We start from the raw sequence: 26,236 nt of genomic DNA, 5'->3' as shown, positions 1-26,236 counted from the left end.
AGTCTAATGAATTTTTAATAACATGAAACACGGAATACTATCTTATAAAAAAAAGTAGCAGCAATCTGGCTTATGCCACTGTGCTTCTCAAGCTTTCAAATAGCAAAGAGGAAAGTGGAAAATAGAAAGTGCAACCGAAACAGTAAATGTAGCAAGTCAAATTAGCTGACTTTAAGTATGAAAGTTGTAGAAACTTCATATATAAACTACAGTATGAAAGTTGCAGAAACGCGGCTACAAGAAAAAGAAAAATCGAGTATAATTGCAAAAAAACGGGAAGCGGAGTAGAGCGCGACGGAAATGCGGTTCGATCGTATTTACATTATCAGACGGATAATCGACGATGCAGCGATTCCGCAACAGAAAACCCATTGTCTTCGGTTTAACAGCTTAAAATTGATTACGCTTTGAAACGCAGCACTCAGGGGAACCCGGACCCTGAATCGCGACGGCGACTTCCGGCCCGGGGGAAATCGAACGACACGAACGATACATCCGGCTGAGAAGATGGCGAAGGATTATGAGACTTTCAATACGGACTGGCCATTGTTACAAGCAAGATCGTTAACTTCATAATGACACAATTGATAAGGAGGCTGGTTCGCGTCCCGTGAGCACACGGGTCACTGCCCTGCAGAGGAGCACGTTCTATTACGGTTCAGTGGTTCTCACGTGCCGTTTTCTTTATTCACTTACCAGTACCAAGTTTTTGCCTCGTTTCTATTCTCTGCCCATTTCACGATACAACGAACCATGGCAAAAAATTAGGAAACCTTCTCGCGATTGAGTTTATTGGGACGTGCTGTAACAATCGTGTTAATTATTTCGAGCTCCTACAGGTATTCGTGTTCTTATTATTTTATTTCCTCTCGTTATTTCCAATAAGAATGTTTCGGACTAAATTTATATGGAAGTAAGTGAAATAAATCGTTTTTCTTCATGTTCAAATTTTGTGTTAAAATTTCAGTTTATAATAAGGTGATAGACTTTCTTAAGATGAAAGTTAATAGGTTAAGTCATCGTACACGTACTAAATAGCATGATTAATACGTCTTTGAATGTTAACACATCATAATCTTGAGTCATGGCTCTCAGCTCTTAACCTTACTCTTTGTTTTCACTGTTTAATATAATGTGTCGGCTGATTTTCTCTGCAAAGCACTTAGTTCTCGTTAAAAGTTCATTAATTTGATTCATCCTCGAAATGCTCATGCTGCAGCAAGAAACCGCCACCGGAATACACTTCATTGTTACAACGAGTCTTTGAGCTTCTTGCCTGAATTCCCGTAGCTGGATCATTAACTGCTTAGTACTAGAGTTATGCTCGTATGTCGCTGTTTTAATTAAGGTCTCCTCGACAACGCTGTAATAAATTACCTTTACTTTCCTAGCGCTGTTTATCGAATCCAGCAAGAGAATTTGCAACGATACGTTTAATCATCGTGCTTTACAAAATCAAGAATAGATCGAAATTTATGGCTTTATAATCAATAGAACTATTCATCCACATAATGCATACTATGTATTTTAGTGTCACCTAATTTTTTTCTCCTATGCATAGACGTCAGAAGTTTTGATTTTTTACGTTATGTGTGTGACCTTTTACCGTATTTAATATTTTCCTCAAAAGATTAGTGATATAATCTTGTATATGACTTTTATTAAAATTGGTATAATCTCGAGTAGTCTTGGCGTGACCCTAAAATAGTTCGCAGCGACTTTTAATAATTTTCAGATGACCTTAAGCGAACTTGATTGCAACTGGATATCTGTTGTATAATCTTTAATTAACCTTGAAATCACTTTGGAATAACTTAAATGACTTTCTCCAGAAGAGACTTCCCGAACGGAAACGACCTTCGAAGCACGAAAAGACAATATCACAACTCATTATCTCGTGGCGAGGAAATTTATTTCACTTGCATTCGTATTGCATAAATTTTCTATTTCATATTTCGTTACAACCGAATTCTGATTCAGCTTGAATCCGCATAATTCCACAGAAAAAATATTCATCAGAAATTTATCCATACGAGTGATTCAATTTAAATAATGTTTATTAATAATATTCCCAAAAACGAAATCTGAAAATAACGAGACTATGTCTTTTAATCATACCAATCTAAATTTTTCAAGCAAAGAAAACTGAATTTCAGACGCAATATTCACTAGCATTTGAAATGTTCGACTCTCGTTTCCGCGTACTCCTTTTACTCGCAATAGCCACGGGCATAATTACCAATTAAAATTGCCAGTACAGTGCCGTTGGCCCGGCATTGATTGATCATATTGTGCGTCGAATTACCTTCTTTTAGGTACATTATATGTTTACCAGTATATTACTCCGAATTAGTCGTTCGCGAATATTTTACGAGTCTCTTCGATGAAATTCCATGTTTTTCATGACCTTTTTTCTGTCAAGTACTAGTAATAACGAAGCTATCTTTTTCTTAAATTGTTCATTTCCTATCTATGTTGCTTCTGCTTAATATCCCGTTAAAGCTTTTTTAAATAATTTCGCGTATTTATTTTTTGCTTTTATGCTTGCAAGATAAAAGTGTTTTGTGAAAATACATCCTTTTAAAATGAAAATATAGCGATCATAGCATGCTATTTGCATAGATATCCAACTGATTTTGTATGGGCAGTCTGAAGTGTTTTGTTTTTCATGTATTGCTTTTGAAATACAATAGTTCTTCGATACAGGTATATTAATATGTTGTACACATACTGCGCTATACCGATATGTGTTTTATCTGCAGTTTTTACGCTGTGTATCACATAATCCTGTTTCCATACGCGTTAAATTACTAAATCGAAAGGAAATTCGAAATCAATGGACGAAAAACAAAACTATACTACAACACCTACAAAGTATAAAATAAAATACAACAATAACTGTAAGATAGAAACGTGTCTCAATACTGCTGCGACCAGAAGTATAGTATTTCAATCATCCTACCCTTTTTCACCCTCCATCACCGACCCACACAATTATCAATAATCTCACCACGGAAATCATCCCGATCCGTAGCACTGAGGGTGACCAGCCATTTATACGGTATACATCACACAAATAACGTGTTTTAATCCGTATACTAAGCCATACTTTTACGCTAACCCGTATGATTTATGCATCGACCGTCGTTCATATACCTCAACTTGACACATGTCATCCGTGGACAGAGACGTTCATCCATGTTCATCCTAGTCACACAGCAATCTCCTGTAGGGTCTTTCTTGGCCCCCGGTGACTCGTTCTCCGGGGCACAATCTGGCGGTGGTGTCGAGACGTCTACCTGACGGCCGCGATTTCAGCACGTATCCACAGCTGTAAATTGCATTTTGCAGGGGGCAGTGCGATTATGTGCACGTGGCCTGTCCCTACAAAGGCGTATTCAGGGACCGCATTATGTGTCGGTCTCTTGCATCCGTCGACAACGGCAGCGTGTCGCTAGAACACGAACACCGAGGCCGTTTGTGTGACACACTAGCTCGTACTGCATCACGGCTGCACTCATACCGTGTCACGGATGCACACACACTTTATCATGGACGCACTCATACCATGTTACGGATGCACGGATGCGTGCATCCAGGCTGTGAGGTCCGCGCGGATCTCCGGATCGACCGGATTTCAATGGATTCCGAAAACGGCGTTCTTTTGTGCGACTCTCGCTTTGGGATTCGATACTTGTTGCTTCCTTGCACGGTGGCTTTCGCGCGACTGGCTGCGTTTATTGCACAATGTTCTCTCTCTCTCCTACGAACCAACGACACCGTGAAATTGTGCGCACCGTGTGGATGACCGACAAGCTGGAAATCGCCCGGGTAACGCCGATATCGCGATATTAACTCAATCGTATCACCTAGGAACGCGCCACGTACGCGGAATAATAATAGGATAGGGCGTCGTTGGTAAAAGCTAGTTGAAGTCACCCTGTTTTCACCAAGATTTCCTAAGTCTCGAGGAGGATACGGGTGGCGCTTAGAAATGGCACTGTAAGACGGTTAGCTGTTGGTCACGATGCTGCTCGCTGAACTTTTCTGGGTATATATGGTGAGACTTAGCGAAAATTGAGGTTGAGTGCTGAGGGTGCGTTTATCTTATTGCCAGGAAGCTGCAGGTTGACGATGGAAGAATTCGAGGAAATACGGAGGTGATGGAAATTTTAGGAAGGAAACGGAGCTATTGTAGTTTAAATTGGGAGATACTGAATGAAAATTGTAGAGTTTGTGACAATTGTTTGGAGGAGAAATATAAACTGATATTCTATTTTGCCATTGATTTTCCATTGGTGTTCAATCATATATATTTGTTAAAAATACAGGTAAACTTCAATATATGTTTTAAATACATATGTAAATACGTAGTTTAGACGCGTTCGCTATATTGGAATTGAATGGAATCTAGATTCCATTCAGTTTCATCAAAATAGTCGATAAAAAGATACAGTTCACTTTTAAACGCGATAACGTATGGAAATGGTATCGCGATATCCCATTGCAATTTAATAAACCAAATATGTGCATATATCTCATACATATATTATATCTTTCCCGAACAATATTACAAATAAATAATGCAAAATACTGTCTTCTAGTATAAACTTACATTTTCTACAATTGAATACTTTAAATACCTATCTAACAATACGTTCCGCTTATACATAGTTCTCAATGGACAAAGGCATTACATTTATTAACGACCACATAGACTACTGATAAAATCATCCTATTCCCAGTTCCACCACTTATTACGCGATACCATGTACATCTGTAGTACTTTACTAAATTACTTCCACCGAGTACACGATACATCATTCAGCATCTTACTACGATCAGCGCAAAAAGTAGCGTATATCAGTATCCTACAACGGTATACCAATTTAACGTAGGAACGTTAGAATTTATAGAAGCGCGATGGCGTGAAGCTTGAAGCTGACACGTCTAGCACGCGATACGCGCGTACTTCAATTTTTTCGGCAGACTAGTGTTTGTAAATTATCAGTGCGTGGTGGAGCGTGCGGCTGGCGACGTTGCAGCTGCTTGAATCAAACATTTAAGCTCGTCAGAGTGCTGAATGTCTGAACAGTCGCGCGCTTTCGTTGCGCAAAAAAGTGGCGTACGCGAAATTTGCTCGCGGGCTCGCGCGGAAACATGCATAATGCGGATTTAACCGCGCGGTCGGAACAAGCTTTCCAGAAGCTTCCGCCGCGAACGGTGCCGCCTATCGATCCGCCGCTCGTCGAATTCAAATCGCCGTCCGTGGAAATTGTAATTTCGTTCGTCGACTCGTATTAAATCGCCCTGTCCGTTTGCCGACGCTTTTCCGCTGCAGCGAACAACTCTCGAGGCACATGGACGTATTAACGAGAGTCAAGCTCGCCCGCTTTTCCCTCGTCGATTCTCGTTTCGAGATGTTTGGCGTCCATTAAGATGTGAAAACAGTCTGTTCATTGGGGTGTTTGAATTGTTGCTGGAGAAATCTCGTTGCAACGTCGACATTTCTTTCTTTCGTGTTCTTGTTAACGTTCACGGGCCGTGAAAATGCTTGATAATTTTAGTTCTATGTAGGGAAATGAAATAAATAAACGCGTACTGTAATCCTTTTTCATTTCTTCTTTTTTCATATTAATTGGAGATTCGAGATTTCACGAGTTGGACTCTCTTGTGTAATAATATTTATCAACTAATAATATTAGTAAATTGAATATAGGTGAAGTGTACTTTTGGAAGAAATTTTATTTTGCAAGTGTTATAACAGATTCATCAAGAATTGCAAGTAGAATTCACTGACAATTAGTTTTTAATTTACCCACGTATAGTCCTTTTGCACCAATATTATCCTTCGAAAGTCTGTTTCCAATGTTTCGCATAGAAGTTTTTTATTTAACATTGTTTGTTTGTAATCCATTAAGCAGAGGGATTAAACTTACTTGTTTTCTCTGCCTACGTTGTTTCTTTCTTTTATAGAAAAAGTTAAAACTTCGTTAATGGATTTTATGATGAGAAATCTTAGCATTGTCGGTACGGCTGACTGTGCGATTATTGTAATTTATGTATTTTATTTAAGCCTTTATTAACTATTTATTATTGTACAAGTTTTTGGAATTGATACATTGGTACATATACTGAAGTACATACACTCGAAACGATAACAACTCATTTGAATACTCTCTTCTACGCATCCAATAAAGATTAATATCAACGATATAAATGAATGTGAAATATGCAAATTATAATTAACATATTTATTTATTTTTGCGAAAGAAAGCAATATTTTACTTACTCGATGACAACTAATTTCCATTTTAATTCGAAGTAGAACTCCATTTATTTAAGCACGTTGAGGGACAAACAGACCTATAATTGAAGTTCATGTAATAAGCATTCACCGACTACTCACGTTCAAATTCAAATAATAGAAGTTCATGTTTAGATAAGTAGATTCAATCGTCACTAACTAAAATTTCCTCGCAATAAACTCTGGACATGTAAATCAGCTTCCACTATACTTTCAACCCTCGTACCCATCCTTCAACGCTCTCATGGAACCTTCTTCCCCAATTTATAAAAATCTCACATCGTCGCACACTACGTCCTACGTGTTTCTAAATTTATTCGCTGCTCGCTATACAAACGGACATACATATCCACACACGTACTCAGTCTCTCACCCACGACGTATTCTCCCTTAAAAAGCCTCACTCAGGCATTATCCTCGGTTGTCTCGTCTGCAACGCGTTTCCACCGGTGTTCTGACACGGTTACATCCCATGAAGTCGTACAAAGGATGGGGAGTACGTTCGTGGCCGGTTAATTCTAGCCAGTGTTAGCGTGCGAATCGACGTTTACATCATTTCGCTCTTAACACGTCACTGTTGGTCCCAGTCGAAAAATAGGATTCATTTGAATAAATCGCAGCGAATCGCACCACTCCGAGCCACGTCGGTGCCGTTTAAAATAAAATCAGGGATTTTGAGCGCTACGAAGGGTTCGAGGAACGGCGGCTGATCGACTCGAGCCGGAATAAACCAGTGGCAATATCGGCCGAACAAGTTGCCTCCCGCAGAAATTGAAAATCCGCATTCTACGCTCGCTCACGGTATAAACGTTCCTTATTCGCTTATTCGCCGGCGTCGTTGAAATACCTCGCACGTTGTCCGATCGTCGACGCCGGTGTTTACCGAGAAACGAAAGTCTCGGTGAATTCGGGATGTTGCCAACGCTAACAGCGGCAGCCACGCACGGATCCCTGGGAAAATTCACCTCGTAACTTCGGACCTGGCTTCCTCTTCGCCTCGCTTTCTCTTCCCTCCTCTTTCTCTTTCTCTTGCTCTCCTGTCATTCGCTTTGATCTCCGAGTATTTGCGAATATGCAGGCAAATTCACGTGCGTGCCTACACGCAACCGTCTGCGCGCTTGTTCGAGTACGGGTTCTGGAAGATTACAGAATTCGCGGAATTAGGCGCCACCAAGGTGTACACGCGTGTTCTCGTTGCTGATGGCTTTGCGAGCTGCATGCACGATCGACCGTCGTGTAAAGAGATTCTTGGTTGAAGTATAGAATCTTCGGGTGGAAGTAGACAGAAAAGAAGAATCACTAAAATGAAATTCTTGTGCACATTGACCTACGGTATGATGGAGAAATATTGGAAACTAGAATTATTTGTTGTCAGAGGTTTCGTTATAAGATTCCACGTTTTAGAATCATTTTCGTTTCGGTTTATATCGAATGCTATTGACAATATCGTATAAATTTCTACAGAAATACAATTTGTATTCTTAAAAGTATAGACAACTGATGACAGATTAATTGATTCTACTCTTTGCCATTATAAACCTAATGATCTTAAACTCGAATGATCTTAACGTAAGTTAAAAAATACATCCACTTCAATCGCTTTCTCGCGTCTTCCAAAATATACTCGCGGAACTATGATAAAGGAGTACGCGTCCGAATTCATGCCAACAACGTAAGTAAAGCGTAAGCAAATAAATGCATAGAACTACCTGTTTATCGTTGTATTATACGGTCCTCGGAAAAACCGCATTACTTACGAGATAGCCTAATATTATCCTTGAGTTCTGGTTGAACAGCGACCGGAATTACGATGGAATGGGTGGCAGGCACGCAATACTCTCGACAGGCGCTCGCGGTAACTGCTCTATCCGGTGTTCTCTTTTTCGAGTGCATGGTCAGCGACTATGTATATTATTATGCGGAACTGACGATAACAATAACGATAATAAGAGAAAGAATCCTACCTGGTGAACTGTTCATCGATTGGTTTTCGAACTTGTGACACGCGACTTTATTTCACGAAATAAAGTGAACGATGGAAAAGGAAAGTTTATTGACTAATATCATTTCGAGAATTTCATGTTGAGAATTCTGTTGGTATTTAATGATTGAAACTTAATTACTATCAGTATAAAGTAAAGTGTTAAAATGATACTGTATGGTGTTAGATTTTTATTTTTATCAAAATAACAGCAATTTAAAATAACAATACATTTATTGTTATTCTTATTTTTTTTTTTTATTAGTTCTGCAGTGATATTTATCCTCAAACGGAATCATTATTCATTAAGTCGATTAACAAAGTCTCTTCACGTTAAACAGAAGCTTCTTGATGGATTATTGTCATAGAATATCATCCCATGGAAGATAAGTTCCGTGTTTTTATAATTAATAGTACTTCCCCCCTTACTAGCTTGTTATTAGAATACGAAATTAAAAAGTTTAAAAAGGAGAATAAAAAGCAATCTTTATTTTTGTCTGTTCCAGGTTGGTACACTATTTCCCTGACATAAAACTACAATCTAATTTTCGAGAATCAGATCCGTGCCTCAATTTTCCATAACGTGGGTTCTCATTTATAATTGGGTAAGAGTAGACGTTCTACAAATTACGAATACACTTTGAACTATAATTCGTTTCGAAGTAGTTTGCGAGTCGTATCGAGTGAAATTGAATGTTAAGCCATGATCCCGCGTGATTTTTTCATCACAAGCACGATGAACACCGAGTTAACTTCGTTTAATTTCTCGCTAACATAATCAGATTTCGAAATATTACGAGCCGTGTTTGCCGTGCACGCAGTTTATCCGAATATTCAGTTAAATCAAGCACATTAATCTTACCAAAGGGAACGCTGGTCGATTCGCGGTGCAAATTATTTTTAAACTCTACGTTCGAAAATTGAAAATTAACTGAATAAACCCACGAGCTACCCTTTTTTACTCTCCTCTTCCTTTCCTTTCTCTATTTTTACTTCGCGCACGTAGTATGTTAGTTCGACGATGAAAAAGGCACATATTTGCAGGTACAAAAGTCTGTCTAAAGCAACGTGTCGTACCCAATTAGGAGGCTTAACAACGCCAGCCAATAACGTAACAAACAAAAATGTTATTTTAAACGTATCCGTTAATGCGCATCGACGCGTTTTATTTAATTAAAATTCTACAAATCACTTGCCTTCCTGTTTGTGTGTTCGTCAGTCCTCTCCCCCTATTTACCACCGCTCCTCTTTCCGTCTGTTTGGATGCGTTAATTAAAACCGGCAGTAAATTAATTGCGTGTTTTTTCTACGGCTGCTTTGACGAGAGGCACGGAGCGTCTCGAAAATTCGAAGGCTCATCAAATTACACCGTTAAACGTTGCAGCAAAATTTCACTCCCCACCTTTGTTCTTCGTAATCGCGCACGTTCCTGTCTGCATTTAAAATATCACAAGGGACGAGGGGAACTCCGCACGGATCAGAAGGGTCCTGTTGATGTGGTTCCTCGCGATTCTCCGTCCCCTGGAATGTCGGATTGACGTTGGAACACGTTTATATAATGAACGACGATTTATGTTGGATGTCCTCTTCGTGCTTGCACGAGGTTTATTTAAATGAACAGGATGAGATGTTATTACGGAAAACGTAGCTGGGAGAGCCTTTTCAAAGGGGTGGAATTAGGTAGGGTGAAATTAGGTAGAGTGTAATCAGGTGGAAGATTGGTTGGTAACTGGTCAGAAATATGAACTGTAATTAACGTCAAAGCATATTGCGGTTTACAAAAATAGGAAGACAAAGGCTTTTTAAGGTGTTTAATAATACTTGAAAATATCTTATGAAAGTTTTTTGACCGTGTAATCCTCAAGGGGATAACAAGAAATATAACGAAGTCGGCATTCTTGGCATTTGCCGCTATATTACGCAAGAAAATGAGAATCGCAGTTGAGCTTTTGACACTCCCACTTCTAATCTCATCTAGATTCCCATTACGTTAATCGTTTATTAAAGATGTAATCAAAAGCAGAGCGTAAATCTCTCTTTCCGTTTCGTTATTATTATCACGATATATTATGTAGTATTATGTAGCATGACAGTAATTTTCTTTCAGACATCCCCTTTGTAAACGTAAAATTTATATATCAATTTATTTCATATTATACATCGAATAATGACTTAACAACAAAATATTTCAGAGTCACGACGCTATATTTATTTCAATCCAGCACCCTCGCCCTATCTAACAATATGTTTGTGAATACTTTACTCAACCCCCAAACACCCCAATACCTCTTTCGTTTACATAAAAACCCTGCCATCAATCAATTTCATTTAAACGGATCATACACACCACCACAAAAAAGTATCCATCCCGTAAATAGGACCTCCCAAGAAGTTTCAGCAAATCTGTCAGGAGACGGAGTTCTGTCCCTGTAGTTACAGCACATAGTGAGCGAGTGTTGTTTCGGACATTGACGAATTTGATTATTGAATATTAATTCTTCTTCGCTTATCAAATCGGAGGTTCTCCCAGAGAGACAGGCTCGTTAGTTTTGAAATATCGACGCTGAGTCCCAGTTCGACGCTTTCGTATCTCTAGATCTTCCCTTCGACAATTCATAGGCGAGTTAAAAAGAAAAATATATGTACTATTACGCGTCTGAAGACGAGTAGTCACAACAAGCGAGCGTATTAATGGATCGTTCGTTTTAACTATTTTACGCAACGGGAAAAGCTGTCGCGAATGAATAATAGCCTGGTACCCTACCCACCCATTTTTCGCCATCTTCGTCTGTGGATTAATCGATAGTGGGCAAGTGTTCTCCTTTATTCGCGGCGAATCTGCCCGCTTGCTCGATTTAATTGATCGTAGACAAGAACGCGCCGCCTCTTTAGTTCGGAGAACGCAAGACCCGCTCGATTCTGTGACGCTTTAACGCAGCCGGAATTATTCATGTCACGTAGCCCGCGTTTTATGCGGTATTGACGCCCTGCTCATACTCTCCTTTCGTATCTCCTCTCTTTTCCTCTCTGTCCCTCACGAGGCGGGGAAAAACGCGCGCCAAATGCTTCATGAAAAGAAGACCGTGCACGGTTTTATTCGTGTAATAGGGTATAGCTCGCAGCGTATGGAGCTTGTTGGAGCACCGAGACGAGCTATTGGATTCTCTCTGATTAATTTTATCGTTCCGAGGAAATTTGCGGGCGTTAACGATAATGGAGTTGCTTCCGACGCCGCTCGCCGCTATTATGTTGTGATCGTTCGTTCCCCGTTCCCTATTTACAGGCATATGAATTCGTTTTTGTTCTCGTGAAGACTTGACATTTAGACTGCATTCTTTCACCGTGGCAAACTTTGCGTGTATGGATAGGGAAATTTTGCATTTCTACGTAGATGAAAATTCGTCGTATCTGCTGATACGACATACCTTCAATAATGAAATTTTCAGGATTTATAGAACCAACAAGAGCACTAAATTTGATTTCAAAATCTCGCAATCTTTTTCCAACGTTCTGGTACGTTTTAAGCAAAAATCGCGAGCTTCGAATAGATCATATCACTCTGTTTCGATCACTAGGATAAGTAATTACAATTACTCGTGTTGATTTTTCCGATGCTGTATTTGTGAACAATGATAAATTAGACTGTGGACGATTATGAAAATCGATCACACCCAGCGATATCTCGTAGAGATAGCGGTTTATGGTAGCACTTTGTTATAGTCAGTACTGTATATCGTGCGGTCTTCTTGGTCAAGCACCAAAATATTTTAGTACAATCGAGATATCTTGAGCTCGAGTGATTTTGAAATAAGTTATTTAGGTGAAATAGATACAAATTCTGATCTTGTGCTTTAAGCGCGTATTTGTATTAGTCGTGTAAATCAAAATTCATTTATTTTGACAATATATAGTTAATGAAACGATAGTAGCACAAATATTTTTTTAGATATTTTAATTATTTCAAGCTTCATTATCTCTGATATCGTATTATGTATTAAATTTAATCGAATACCGTCTTCAGCGTTAATTAATCGTTGATTGATCTCTGTATTTCCAGAGGATTAAATAAATAGTATTTATCCAGAACTCTATCATGTTGTACCTATCTAGATACCGAATAATATTTGTCTGACACTCGATCAGTGCCGATACCGGATTAATTATTGAGATTTTAATTTCATTCAATTCATTTTACGATAAATTTATTCTACATATATAGATGAAGTCATTATGCCATGTTATGCATATTCGCATTAAAGATAATATAGACAGTAAATTTTGAAGATTCGTTTCTTCGATCACGTATTCTTTTAACATTCTTATCAAGTATCCATATCAAAGTAAATTTATCCAATTATCATCGATACTCTGTCTGTCGAAACAATTCGGACAGATTTCTCCTTTCGACAATTACACGCGCTAGCTTTCTACGCAAGATGATAGACAGAGGTGACGAGAAACTTTCACAGTAAGGTGGGCAAATCTCGGTTCGTTCGTAGGAAACTCGAAAATATCGCGTCTGTCGCACTCGTTACTATACCCGCGCAAACTAATTACGACAAAAGGGAATATATGTTACGTTACGGAATTATGAAAGTTCTGTTGTAGGTACTTGCCCGCGTCAACTAATTGCGACACTCTAAGACATATAGATACCTACGCCGAGACAACGAAGGAGCAACGTCGTGCAGACTTCCCGACCAAGTTTCCAACGGTGTTTTGTACGTTCTGTACGTGTACAGAGCCACGAACAACAGTAAAATACAGAGACGTTCTGGGCCTCTGTATGTAATTTAAATGCGAACACGTCTCAAAGTAAGGCTCTCTCGTGCAACCTCGATAACACCGCGTTTGTCATCGGTTGTAGTTACTTGTTCACAAAGCTTGCTAAAGGCAACAGGTATACCTCTCGTTTAAGAAATTCGTGGATTTTTCGATAGAAAGTTAATTAGCGAACGACCTCTTAGGCTACTTCGAAATAAATAGATTAGAATAGAGCCAGAAACAAGCTCACGAAAGTATACGAATGCTTTTACAAATATATTATGTGTTATGCGAAACATTTCAAAATTATATCAGTGCTATTATGAGACTCGACTATCATGATTGTATTGGTAATATTTGAAACAAATCTGAAAATATATATCGTACGAACAAGAATCTTTTCAAATAGCACGTTCTTCATTTCTAAGCGTTACATACGCGCGATAGCAACGAACTTTATCATACATCGTCATCAATGCGTCAGCGTTCGATGTATTCTTAACGTATCGAATAATGCAAACTTTAGATAATACAACACCGAAGAATCGAGAAACCATAGAATCGAGCGCGGATTAATCGAAATATTACTTTATCAAAGGAGATATGAACAAGTATTCGAGGAATCAAAAGCATTAGATGCATCCACCTATCAATCTACTACTGCTTTATTCATAAAAAATTTTTATATTTCTATTTTTATATTTCAACTCGTTGTGATATAGATGCTTCATGAAACACACGCTCTAATAAAAAGTTGTAGAAAAGGAAATACGATGAAAATACGCAAAAAAAGTTAAAAAGAAAAGAAAGCTAGACCTTAGTACACGTAGCTAACGTACAGAGTACATATGGACGATAAAAAGCAAGCCAAGAAATAAAACCAAACTATTCCCAACAAATGTTCGTGAAACAATTGTAAAATATATTATTGAATCCCTATATTAGGTTGATATTTTGTTAATCCTCGACATCTTCAATATTTTTCGCATAGAATATGTAGTTCTTTCGTTTTCCTTCTTTTTTAATAAAGAAAAATTCTTTAAAGCAACGTCGCATAATCATACTTTTTTTTACCTTCATCGGTATAAATGGTTTTCTAAGCACGGCCGGGTTGAAGTTACGCTTTAGAATAAAAATTCTCATTATTCATGCACCGTCGGAGTAATCCCGTGGCAAACACGGAACGTTTAAGCCGCGTTCTGGAAACGTATTCTTTACAATGCACATACGTGAATACGCGGCTAAAGAAGTTTGTCCGCTTGGATATTTCCTTCTTGTGTCGCTTCTCTGTTGCTTGTCTTACGTGTAAAGCAAGAAGAAAATAAAGGCCATGATAGAACGAGACGTAATTTTTTCCTGGATTTCTGAGACCTCCAAGAGACTCGCGACGGCCGCCTACGAAAACCGCCTTCTATTCTTCTTTACTCGCCGTGGGGAATTCATTACGCTTCAACTACAACCTTGTTGCATTCCTTTCCCCGTTTCTCCTATTATTTTTCCCTTCTCACTTTCCTCCTCTTATCCCTTTTTCCTTTTTTCTTCTGTTTCTTCTTGCTCGTTTCCAGTTAGTAATTCGATATTTATACGCGGCGATACAGTTGTCGCGTAAAACGCCTGGAATTAAACGAATTAACACATTCCACTACCATAAAACAGCCAGACACACGCTTAATTTCAGCTAATTTCACCTTTTAAAAATGTTACACCGTTCTCATTCTCGTTTAATTCGCCCTAATATCCCATCTTCCTCCTCGCCTTTAAAAACCAAGCATTTAAGTAAAGTTTATTCTATCCATCATCTATCTTCTTAAAACGTATCAGACTTACTTGTATTTCCTCTCATTGATCGTCGTTTCATTTCCCTGGCATCCTTGCTAATCATCTGTCTATGTGATTTATGTGATTTTCTCCAATTCGAACAAGGTTATCCTAGTTTAGAAAAGAAATTTTTACAACCGCTCCACTTTTCGTAGCTCGATCGATGAGCCACAGAAATTTTACGATCGCTGTAGCTTTATTATCACCACCACCATCCCCGTTTTACGAAACGAGATCCAATTACCCACTGTCCGAACTGGTCACAAGAACTCTGCACAGGACTCGATTAGTTCGCGTTTGCTTCTATCGTTTACGAGATTATGTAAATTTGACCGCGATTCCATGGTCCAACTGCGTTCAAAGAGTTCAATTGAATCGTTTTTGGGGAGTTTTCAAATTGCTAGTCACGGCGCGTATGGTTCTACGCTTTGCTACTACGTGATCCTCGCGAAGAATTCCGAAAGTTTGCTCTGATTAGTATAAAAGTACTGAAAACGGTTTCCTACTTGATATTAGTAGTTTCTTTTCTACATCATTGATGATTTCTTAAAAATTAATATTATTACAGCGATCGTCGTAAAAGTATGGAATTTCAAAGTAATTATTTAAAGCTTCGGATTCATTTTTCCCAAGTTATTGTGAAATTCTATTTTTATACATAATTTAGATATTTCGAGGTTTAACAAACCCGACAGAAGTTCCGTACATAAGGCATGAAACTTCAAAGGCATAGTTTTGAGAAATAAATCGATTTGAGTGAAAGGAGGGTAAGTTGATTTGAAGTATCAGGGAGTTTGGTTATATGACAAAGAAAGTTGTTCCAAGAAATTAGTTCTGAAAATGATTAAAGAAGTTGAGGTCGTCAAAGGGTTTTGTTCTAAAGTTTAACACTTGATCGCGATTCTCGCATTTTCATAATTCTTATAGCGAGGTAGACACGCAGAAATTCATAAAGTAATTATTATCGATCTGGTGATTTAAAAAATGCTCCATCATTGGATGTACATTCTTTAAATCCAACATCTTTGTCATTTTAACAACAAATCCGTTAATCGCCTTCCTGTTTTACTTCTCCTTTCTCCAACAAATACACGAACGAACACTTTAGAATTCGATCGCCTTCAATCTCGCGCGAAAACATTATAATCCTGCGCGTTACGTACAGCAGCACATTTTTTAATACGTCGTAATCAAATATTAAAAGAGCGGAAAAGAGGACCGATTGGGATTTCTCTGTAAAAGATAAATCGTCGGATATGAGAAAAAATCGTTGTTTGTCCAATCGATGTTGTATATTCCCGTTGTGTGTTAACAGCGTTGATCGTCCCTTGAAATTGAATTGCTATTTTGATGTAAAAACGTTTCTTCCGATCGAACGCTACGGATCACGGCCTGATGGAAATTAAAGATACGGATACGAGAAAATATTCGTTGAAAGCGTTTTTCACCTATTGATCTTGCATTCGATAATACCCATTACCAAACGATAGAAAATATCGCGTCCCCACGAAATACTCTTTGCCATTCTGGAACTTTTCGATTCGTACTGCTTCAACGCCAAGTATACCCTTCGGCGACGACCAGATTCAACTTCCTTTTGTATATTTTATGACAGTCGACAATGGAATCGAATTTTTGGTCCAAACTTACATCGTGTTTCTTTTTATTGACAATTTTTATTGATTTTCTTTCGAAGAAAATGCCAATCATTTCTGACTGACGCATATTATAAGAGAAGAAAGTATTAGCTAGTTTTAAACATTTAAGGATTAATTGTTCCTATTTGAGTTTCTGTTGTGAAATTATTACAGTGGAATTATCGAAGCTAAGCGTGTAATTGCGATGGAAAATTTTGTTTCTCTTTAACCCGTAATAGATAGTTCGAAGGGATGAAATAATAATTAAGTGTTGAAATAATGAAGAAACGATTGTATTGAAATTCATTTTACATCGAGATTGATTAATTCTCGATCGATTGATACAAAATTTCGTAGTTAACAAAAAATCACATTTAATGACATTCGCATTGCAATCAATAAAGTAATATCGTCAATTTCGATAAATGATAACGCCTGGAAATGACAAAATAATGACGCACTTTGCAAGTACCTATTTTCCAAAATAACACAATAGGTATCGCGAGACAATTACTGTCCACCATAATTGCAGTTAAAAGCAACTTAATGTCCAAAACCGTCTATTAACCCACTACTGTGACCTAACAAATTATCCGCCTTGCATTCAATGGTTAATGCGGGTCACCTCTTCAATTATGATTGCAAAATAATGTAAAAGCGCGTAAAAAATTCCGATAAAGATTAAAACGTATATAATGTACATAAAGTTTACACATTCTATGGTTATAGAATACCATATTTTTTTCTCAAATATATTGTTTACAAAAAATATATTAGTTAGCCAATATAAAATAGTAGCCAATTTATATTCAACAAAAATTGAGACAAAAGGACACGGTCGATGTTGAAATATTCTTTCACTAAATTACGTTGCCAATTTGAATGTCCTTCAGATTCAGGCAGCAGGAGATGGAACATAAAATTCATCTTTTTATACCCCGTTACAAAATTCAAGATCGTATCATGCATTTCAGTCTCGTTCGAGCAGACAGTGAAGTTCGCGGTGAGGCGAAAGTCCGGCGTTACTGAATGCTTCCTGAAATCACGATGCGAAAGATTAATATTCTCGTTTCACCGCCTCCTCCGGCACAGAGGCATTCAGAGATATCCAACTAAGGTTCTCTTCGGACTTTGCTACGCAATTAGAACACGAGTAAGTAACAACAAGGAGTTCGTAGCTCGCGTTGAAACGTACCGGATTTCGTTGCCAAATAAATGAAAACAATGCGAAACACATAGACTAACGGAGAAATCACGTGAAGAAGAAGAGGAGGCAGAGAGAAAAAGAGAAAGTAGAATGAGCATCGTTCGACTCTTCTCTTCATCAGATACTACGATATGGAATAGCCAACAGCAATTTTATAAACGTTACTTTTTCATGTGGTTAGATAGCGCCGAGTTGACGCAATTTAACCGATTCGCCCCGGTCTTTTTCGACGGTGGTGAAAATACAACGTCCGGCGGCGATCTGGCGTCCATTAAAACGCGAATAAAAGCGATCGGCTGGGGGAATGCGGGTAGAAATAGATTGAAATATACCGCCGACCTGCTTGAGCGGAATTTGTTGATCGTGTGGGTGTTAACCCTTTTCTAACGTAGCACGAGAGTCCCGGGCAACTTGTGAAATATAGTACTATAAAACTCATATCTTTTAAATATCGTTACACATAACACGATTGTTCAGATTTATTGCCCATAAAAGGCTGAAAATATGTAGCTTTTGTGTACAGCGTTAGAAATGCAAGAAATCTTTCCAATGAAGAAATAATTGTTTTCAAAGTTGTTCGTTCTGAATTCTTCGTTATTTTATTGTGTCGTGAAAAGATTAAGTCCCAAGAGAGATAATTATTAATTATTAAGAGAGATAATTAAGAGAGCTAAATCAAAATATTCCAGGATTCTTCATTGAGATGGAAGTAGATTTTAATCTATTTTGTTAAATTTGGGGAATGGTTTTATTTATGTTGTTTTTAGAGCTTGGGATTCTGTGTGTAATTGAGAGTAGCTGTGTCCATGCGATGGTTGGAACATAAACATTAAATATTTGAAAAAGCGCACATACGACGGAAGAATTAATTGGCTTTTGTAAATAAAAAAAAATAGTAAATTGCATTTACTATTTTTATTGTTTAATTAAATATTTATCTTGTTTTCCAAAAATTGGTTTCGCGTTTTTAATTTTGTATTGCCTGATTAATTTATATTAATCGTTGAACATTGTACGACTGGTAGCCATATGAACAGTAGAAATTTATAGCCTTTTCACATGAGGATTAGCTAAACAAAGAATCGATCTATTGATACCGATACAAACAAAAAATCTAACCACAACCTATACATTAAAAACAACAAGATTAGGCTGTTATCTGGCAGATAATCGCACGCGTAAAGTAAGCTTATATCAGAGAAATTCAACGTACGTAACTTAATCAGTTCGCGCAGAACGCCGCAGTCATCGGCTATTCAACATAGTTGACGGAACATTTTGACTTTTGAATTGATGATAGTTTGCGAGCGTTCCTAGTCATGGAAATTTGCCTCTGCAACTAGCTGCACAACCGAAGCCGCAGGGGACGTTTACTCGAGAATATGGAAATACGCCAAAGAAACAAAAAAGGATAAAAGGTAAAGAAGGGAAGAAGAAAGAAAAGGACGAGAATGGGAAAGAAAAGATGGAAAAGATGAATCGGATGAAGAGACGTGAAAAGATGTCATCGAAGTGGCGCATTCGAAAGCTTCATTCATCAAGGGACACGTTTACGCTCAAGACCAGGCGTGTTTCGAGATCGTTTTAGCGTGCATAAATAATTAACAAGTCCTCTGTCCGGTGTGTACGTGTGTTCGTCACGACGATACCATTCGAATAAGTTCCCACGTTCTATGACGTTTCGATGCGTATTTTCAACGCGTACATTGCTAGAACCGGCGTGAAAATGCACGGCTGCCGAGAGGCGTTAAATGGAAAAAAGTGGCGGAATGGCGATCGAAGTCGGGAGCGTAATAAATAGAAAGAGGAGAAATTATAGGGTGGCCGATGATCGTCGACAATTGCGAAACCATAATGGCGGTGGCCGTTGTGAAAAAGGCAGAGTGCTACGCATACCCGATAAGCTGTCACATTCATAAACGGTGAGTACCGTGTAATGAAAAAAAAGACTAATCCGAATGGTTAAAAAGGAAGGGGTGGGATTGAAAGCGGTGGGAAACACAGGGAACGGAAAAGAGCGTGCGAAATGAACCATGAAATTAACGAATGGCCCCGAATTCACATCCGCGAGTCCCATTTTGCCGGCCAATTAATTATTTAAAACGCTCGCGCCGCTGCGCTGGTAACAACACGACCCTGTTGATACTCATATTCCCGCTTGCAAGATAGATGATAGGCTACACCCCACCACCTGTCCCTACCGTTGACCTGGTCCTCTTCATCTATGCACAAATGCGTGTGTGCGCTACTACTCCGCCAACCATCGAATAGCGATATTATTCGAGTGATGTTTATTTTCCATAAAATTTGACGTTATGCGAATTATGGCTCTTTTCAGACGATAGTTTAGGGTTATAACGTTATTAGTAATGTTACTCTTAGCGGAGTATAAAGTTGCGAGTAGATACGCATGTATATTTCTGATAGTATGTTTTCTTGTCAGTATTCATTCCTAAGCTATATTTGCGTGTGTGCAATGATATGAACATTGTAAGGCACTTGATTGATACATTTGGGTCGTACGAAATTAAGCTTCAACATTGCAGTACGTGATACGAAATGTTAGAAGACTGTGTGCAAGGTATTTCAGATTAATATCGAATTTCTATATACGATATGTAATAATTGGCAAAGTAGCGAAGATCGTATTAAACCTAAAATTGCGTATTTCTGTCACGTGTGTACGTACGGAATAAGAAACTGTTTGCTCGATTCGGAATTAAGCTTCGTTTCGAAGTTCAATTTATGGAAGATTGTTTAGACGGAAGATTCCTATGAATAGAACACGTGGTGTAGCATACTCGAGAGTAGAATACTCATTTTATACACAAGCTAGGGAGTATATAGGGTGTACCGATATTCGTGGTACAAGCCGGAAGGAGGAGATTCCCCATGCAATATGCACGCGTACCTGATGAAATTTCATTGTCGATTTTCTCGAAAACGAAGCCTTGTTTCAAAAATTGTTACTCTACGTTTTCGATATACTTTCGCATGGGGAATCACCTCGTTTCAACTTGTACCATGATTTTCACCACATACTGTATTGGCATACTAAAATTTGTCGTATAGAGCGCTGGTACTTCAGAGTGTCTCATTAAACGTTAACCTTTTTAAGCAGACGTTTTCGATACAAAATTTATTTCTGGTTGCCATCTTACATTGCGATAAGTCTTCCGTCAAGGATGTTTTTCAAGATTTTTTTTCTAATGAAACAATTTAATTCCCATACAACTTTCGAACTGATTTATCGAAGTCGATAAAATAATTTCTTTCATCACGCATCACGGTCGTTTGACTTGCTCGATAACGTTCCCGAAGAGTCACGTTTTACGATCTTGAACGGTATTAGAAGACCCTAGCGGATCACAGAAGTTTTAAGAACCCCATCCAATGATATTGCTGTCACAATACCAAATTGAAAAATGTCCTTGCAGCTGAACAGTCGTCTTGCTGCTCTTATGTACTCCAGTACGTTTCGTCCGGAATTGGATTTTTAATAAGGGACGACCTCGGTCGATCTTCGTCGGAGACAATCGCGCGGTTGCAACGAATTAAATGAAATTATACATCATAATTCGATGGATTTCGTAACCGACATTATCGATGCGTGTTAATAGCGGTATACATAAAATGAATGATTATTATAGCTACGACACAAGGATTAGGAATAATAATTTTTTATTGAACAGAAGTACGAGATAATATTAAAACGGAGATTCTAACATTGTCTTTCTTGTATTTGTTATATCTAGGAACTTAGTTCTGTATTTCGATTACTGAAATTAGTGATTAATTAGTTTTATAGAGAACGTCGGAAACTTGCTTACATATATTGAACGTTACATTACATTTTACTACAATTTGTTGTATAATTTATTATTCTATTAATTTCTATAATCTAAATATATCCTCTTTAACGTGCAGTTGACTATTTGACCAGTTTCAGCATATTCAGTAGAAAATCACGTTAGGAAAAAAGACAAAAATTTCGAAACAAGATATTAAAGGAAATCAATACAGGGAGAACTAGACCAGTAACAAATGGTTGGCGTTATCTATGCTTATTGGAAGTTCATCGATCGTGATTGGAAACTGGTGAATGAGACAAAGATTTTACAAATCGACCACCGTTGACTACTGGTTGTAAAACAATAAACGGAGCCAGCAATTTTGTCCGTATGGACATTCTGTTTTCCACGATTCAAAGCTAACGAGCGACGGACGCGAATCGACGCACTGGTATTTCAGATATTCAGTCGTATTGCAATCGACATTGTCAACGGCACGATAATACCCGATAGATAGGACGTGTCCAGTCAGCGTCCATTCTGTTCTCGATTAAATCACCGATAGACAAATTATTTTCAGAAAATCTAGCCTGTGAATATTGAACAGATGTTTGATATTTCATCAAAATTAATGGTGGGATTGTACGGCAAAAAGAATCGATTAAATATTCCGTTTGAATAAGGTAGTAAAATCGTAAAATTTATCAACGAAAAGAAGATAGGGGCAAAGTAGAGAACGTTGGGTAAAAGCAGGAGAGGAACGTGGGAAAAAGATGGCAATTATTTCTCTTTCATTCGTCCATTGTATGTATTTCCCTTTAACGATAAATTTCACGAACAAGGTTCATGAAATTCGGAGAATCAGATTCCACAAATCGACTTTATGTACATGTTTTCTCGAATGCACACAAGTAAAGATGAAAGCGCTGAATCAAAAATAAAGATTGATCGTGCGTGCGTTGCGTATATCCGTGTCCGTCAGCCTTGCAGACCGTATTTCCAATGGAACGATGAGGCCACGATATTGCCGAAACACGATCGTTCGTTTTCATCAGGCCACGTGCTTTCCAATCGAAACTGCGCCGATAAATTGATTCCAACCACTAAAAGCGCTCAACAACACGGGCGGTATAGAGGATCGCGTGCTTGTCTATTATAATTACGCATAACCGCGTTGTTGGGATGAGCATCTTCTATCAAATTTTTAAAAAAATATCTACTGATAGAAACTCGGAACTGAAATTGAAATAAAGTAAATATAAAAGATAATTTCTTTCCTTGTGTCCACGAGTGTTTTCTAATATGGAGATCTTAAATGTTCTTGAATCATATTTAATATGTTGATGGCAAATCTTAAACAAATCGTTGAATTTCTAAGCTACACTGAATCTTAGCAAATACAATCTAAAATTCCCTAGACAAAAACAAGAACTTATTCATACGAATCACTTGTATTTTCTTTCACGGTTCTATCTCCTCACATATTCCTATCACTTCGTCATCCAGTTGAAATCCTCTTCCATTTTCCTCATTCTTTCTTATTTACCTCAATGCCTCAGCACAACACAATGTTCCTTTGACTTTAAACCGGACCTTTGTTTTCCAATTCGTTGCATCTAACTTTCCAACAGAAAACCAGCAAAGTACCAGCAAACCATAAAATTCAGGAAGCAAAGCTTTACACCAAATTTGCAACATCATACGCTTCGAATATAGCGCGGTAACGATTTATCGAAAATTAAGTGTCTTTGAGAGGAATCTACAGAATTGTTATCTAACAAAGATTCACATTTGAACTGGTGATAATAGCCGAAATAATAAAAACAGCAAAAATCCTGCGAATGTTATTATTTTTCATTGTATAATAAAAGACAGTTAGACTTGCATTTGGACTAGGTTTCAGCAGCTGGCTTGTACGAAACTGGTTTCAAAGTGAACGCGAACGCTATGTGGAATTTATTATGAAGCACGTTCGATTGCCTTTGTGATAGGTAGTTATAGAACGTCGTCGTAGTCGGCTCGGATGAAAGGCAAAGCAAGAAGTATTCCTCTCGCCGAAACCGTTTCGCTGCAGCGTTGGGATTCAGTTTTCGGTCTCCAAAGGCTGGAAATGTTCCTTTGTTTTCGTATAAATCGCTGTCGAAAAGCGTTCCACAGTGACGCCGATAACAAATAGGACAAAGGCAGATGCATGAAGGTACACAAACGCGGTAAATGCATCGCGCGTGGAACACAATTTCGAATTGTTTGGAAAAAGGATCGACGGAAATAGCGCGACGTAAAACATCGGAGCTGCCGTTCCATATCGAACACGATTTCCATTTTAAGCGACTACAAATTCGTCCGGGTAATTCTATGCGTGTATAATCTATGAGAAAGATTTTTGATTTTAGATCGAGAGACGGAAATATCATTTCATATTCTGCTGTACGTACATTGGAAATATTGGAAATCTGGAGTTGGTAAATGTGTTTTTAGCTACGTTGTGATAGCTAGGATTTTCAGCTAGTTCATGTTGAATCCTGTTTATTTCACTTGTGCTGTCGAAAATGTATCTATTTAGATATAATATATTTAATTTCTCGTTTGGTTAATAAAAACGCGTGCGTCATAGTAGTGTTATGTAACGATACAAAAGAAATTTGTTTACTATACAATTATTAATTCACATCTGTCACATAATTCTTTTTCAAATCAAGTCACATTCTATTTTATCAACTTTTTTAATGCTGTCTGTAAGATATAAAAATTGTTGACAGATAAAGAATTTATAAATTCTTTTAGAAAAAAACTATCAATAATTCTTTCGCGTTTTACTGAACATCAAAGATAACGATTTCCGCGAAAGAGAAAAAGATATAAGCAACAGTTTCGACAAGTTCGGTAAACGTATAGAGGGGGTGAGTTTTAAACTAACCCTCTGCTGAATAATATACCCGATTCCCCTACGTGACGTCGTCAAAATATTTCATGATGTTTGCTCACTTTTTCTCTTCGCGCGTAATCACGCGTGAAAGGCTTTAAGAAACTTTTAACGCTTCCCCGGTTCGAACGGTTTCCTTTCCGCTGATTCGATTCGCCATAGTCACGTGTAAGTACATTAATATTAATGCCATAGAACTTAGTCATTCACTGGAACAAATCTGCCCCCTTAAAAAGCAGGAGAAAGAAAGAAAACTTTCGAACTCATCGAAACTTATAAATCTTCTTGAAGCTCTTTATACGATTTTCAGATTCGTATACCTTTTATAGGCTGTCAGCATACAATAAAGTTTTCTGCTGTACTTATATGTGAAACAGTCATACAAAGTCATATAAAACCCTTGAATACCAAACTGATCAATTCCGCTTTTTATTAATTTTTTGTTCTCGTTACATAAAATACACGGTAATAATATTACATTCCCAAGGACCAAATTACGTATTCCTATAAGTTGATTCGCCGCAAGACTATGCCCTGAACAGTGGTAAATTCTAAGGTATATTTGATGAACAGAATTTGTAACATCTATATCTTTTTGTATTCCTCAATTTATAAAGTTGATCGATAAATGGCTTTTGAATAATCCATATGTTCGTTAATGCGTACACTTCTACGCTTTATATTCTGTATTTACCTTATATCTACATACATATGATGCATTGTCAGTCAACTGTGTGGTAGTATGATATTATAGTACGAAGTAGCGTGGGAGAAGCTCTATAAGTTCCAGTGCTTAACTTATTCGCCAGGGGATTAGAGTTTTGAGTTAAACAAGAATCCGTGCACGCTGAAAGGAAGTTCAGACGGCTGAAAAGCGGTGTTTAGAATCTAAGTGAATTACGAATCGACTTTAACATTCAAGAAACGAAACTCCAAATACAATTCGTGAGATCCAGAAGATATTATTATTCCATATAAAAATTCAAATAGTGACTATTACTTGTAGCAGACCTTTGTCGTCCTTCCCGAGAATTGATCTCGACAACGACCGGCCATCATCTCGTATGCCACCCAGAGGCCTACGTCGGAGAATGATGCGCAGCCTCATATACGCGCGAGAGGAGCACAGGAATGCGACGTTGAATGGGCAGAATTAATGGGAACGACGGAGACCGTGGTAATAACCGGCGGCTCTTGCATCTGGCCATTGTTGCTGGTCTTCTGATACGAATCTCGCGTTTGTCCTGCGACGTGCCCAGTAAAAATCGCATTAATCGCGACAAACGTGGGTTACGTGATATGAAAGTCGTTATGGCTAAGCCACTAATTGGAGGATCGCCTGATATGTCGTAATATCTTTTGATTGAAAGTTGGAGTTTTGTTGATGAGTTAAAAAGATTGTTTGAGGGAACGAGAGGTGGAAGATTTTGGTCTAGCTTTTAGAAGTAAGATTACCCTACGTGAAGTTTTCGGAAGTAGGATTTACTTCCTCTGGATACGTTGTTTTTGCTTGACCTCCGTTTTACTTCGGATCTCTAGCTCTCCTGCTACTGGATAAGAACGATCGTAACCAGGTGATTCAGATGTAACTTTCTAGCGTTAAAGTTAAGAATAAGGATCTGTTGATATCTGGAGAAACTGTACTTTGATAAATAAAATGTAGTGTTACTGATATTTGAGAAGAAAGTTGAGTTTTGTTTTTGAATTTACGTTTGGTATTACTAACTTAGAATTTTTCAAGCTGTTTGTGTTCTCGAACTTATAGAAGTTTTTTGAACACCGATCTCGCTGATAAGAAATTATGAAGT

The 26,236-nt window shown here is 38.0% G+C and overlaps 1 protein-coding gene across 6 annotated transcripts in view; it reads left to right on the top strand.

Annotated features, from left to right (window-relative positions):
* Positions 1 to 26,236, top strand: part of Kek5 (leucine-rich repeat, immunoglobulin-like domain-containing kekkon 5 protein) — a 338,741-nt gene that overhangs the window by 193,015 nt on the left and 119,490 nt on the right. Inside the window, exon 6 of one of the 6 annotated variants that reach the window (XM_074111634.1) lies at positions 8,795 to 8,893. The exons of the other annotated variants lie outside the window; for them this stretch is intronic. The gene's annotated coding sequence lies outside the window, so the exon portion shown is untranslated. The remainder of the gene's footprint in view (positions 1 to 8,794; positions 8,894 to 26,236) is intronic. 6 annotated transcript variants of the gene reach the window in all.

This window comes from Bombus fervidus, chromosome 1 (assembly GCF_041682495.2).
Source record: "Bombus fervidus isolate BK054 chromosome 1, iyBomFerv1, whole genome shotgun sequence".
Classification (NCBI taxonomy): domain Eukaryota; kingdom Metazoa; phylum Arthropoda; class Insecta; order Hymenoptera; family Apidae; genus Bombus; species Bombus fervidus.
Note: the sequence above shows the minus strand (reverse complement) of the source record. Positions and strands in the feature narration are given on the sequence as shown.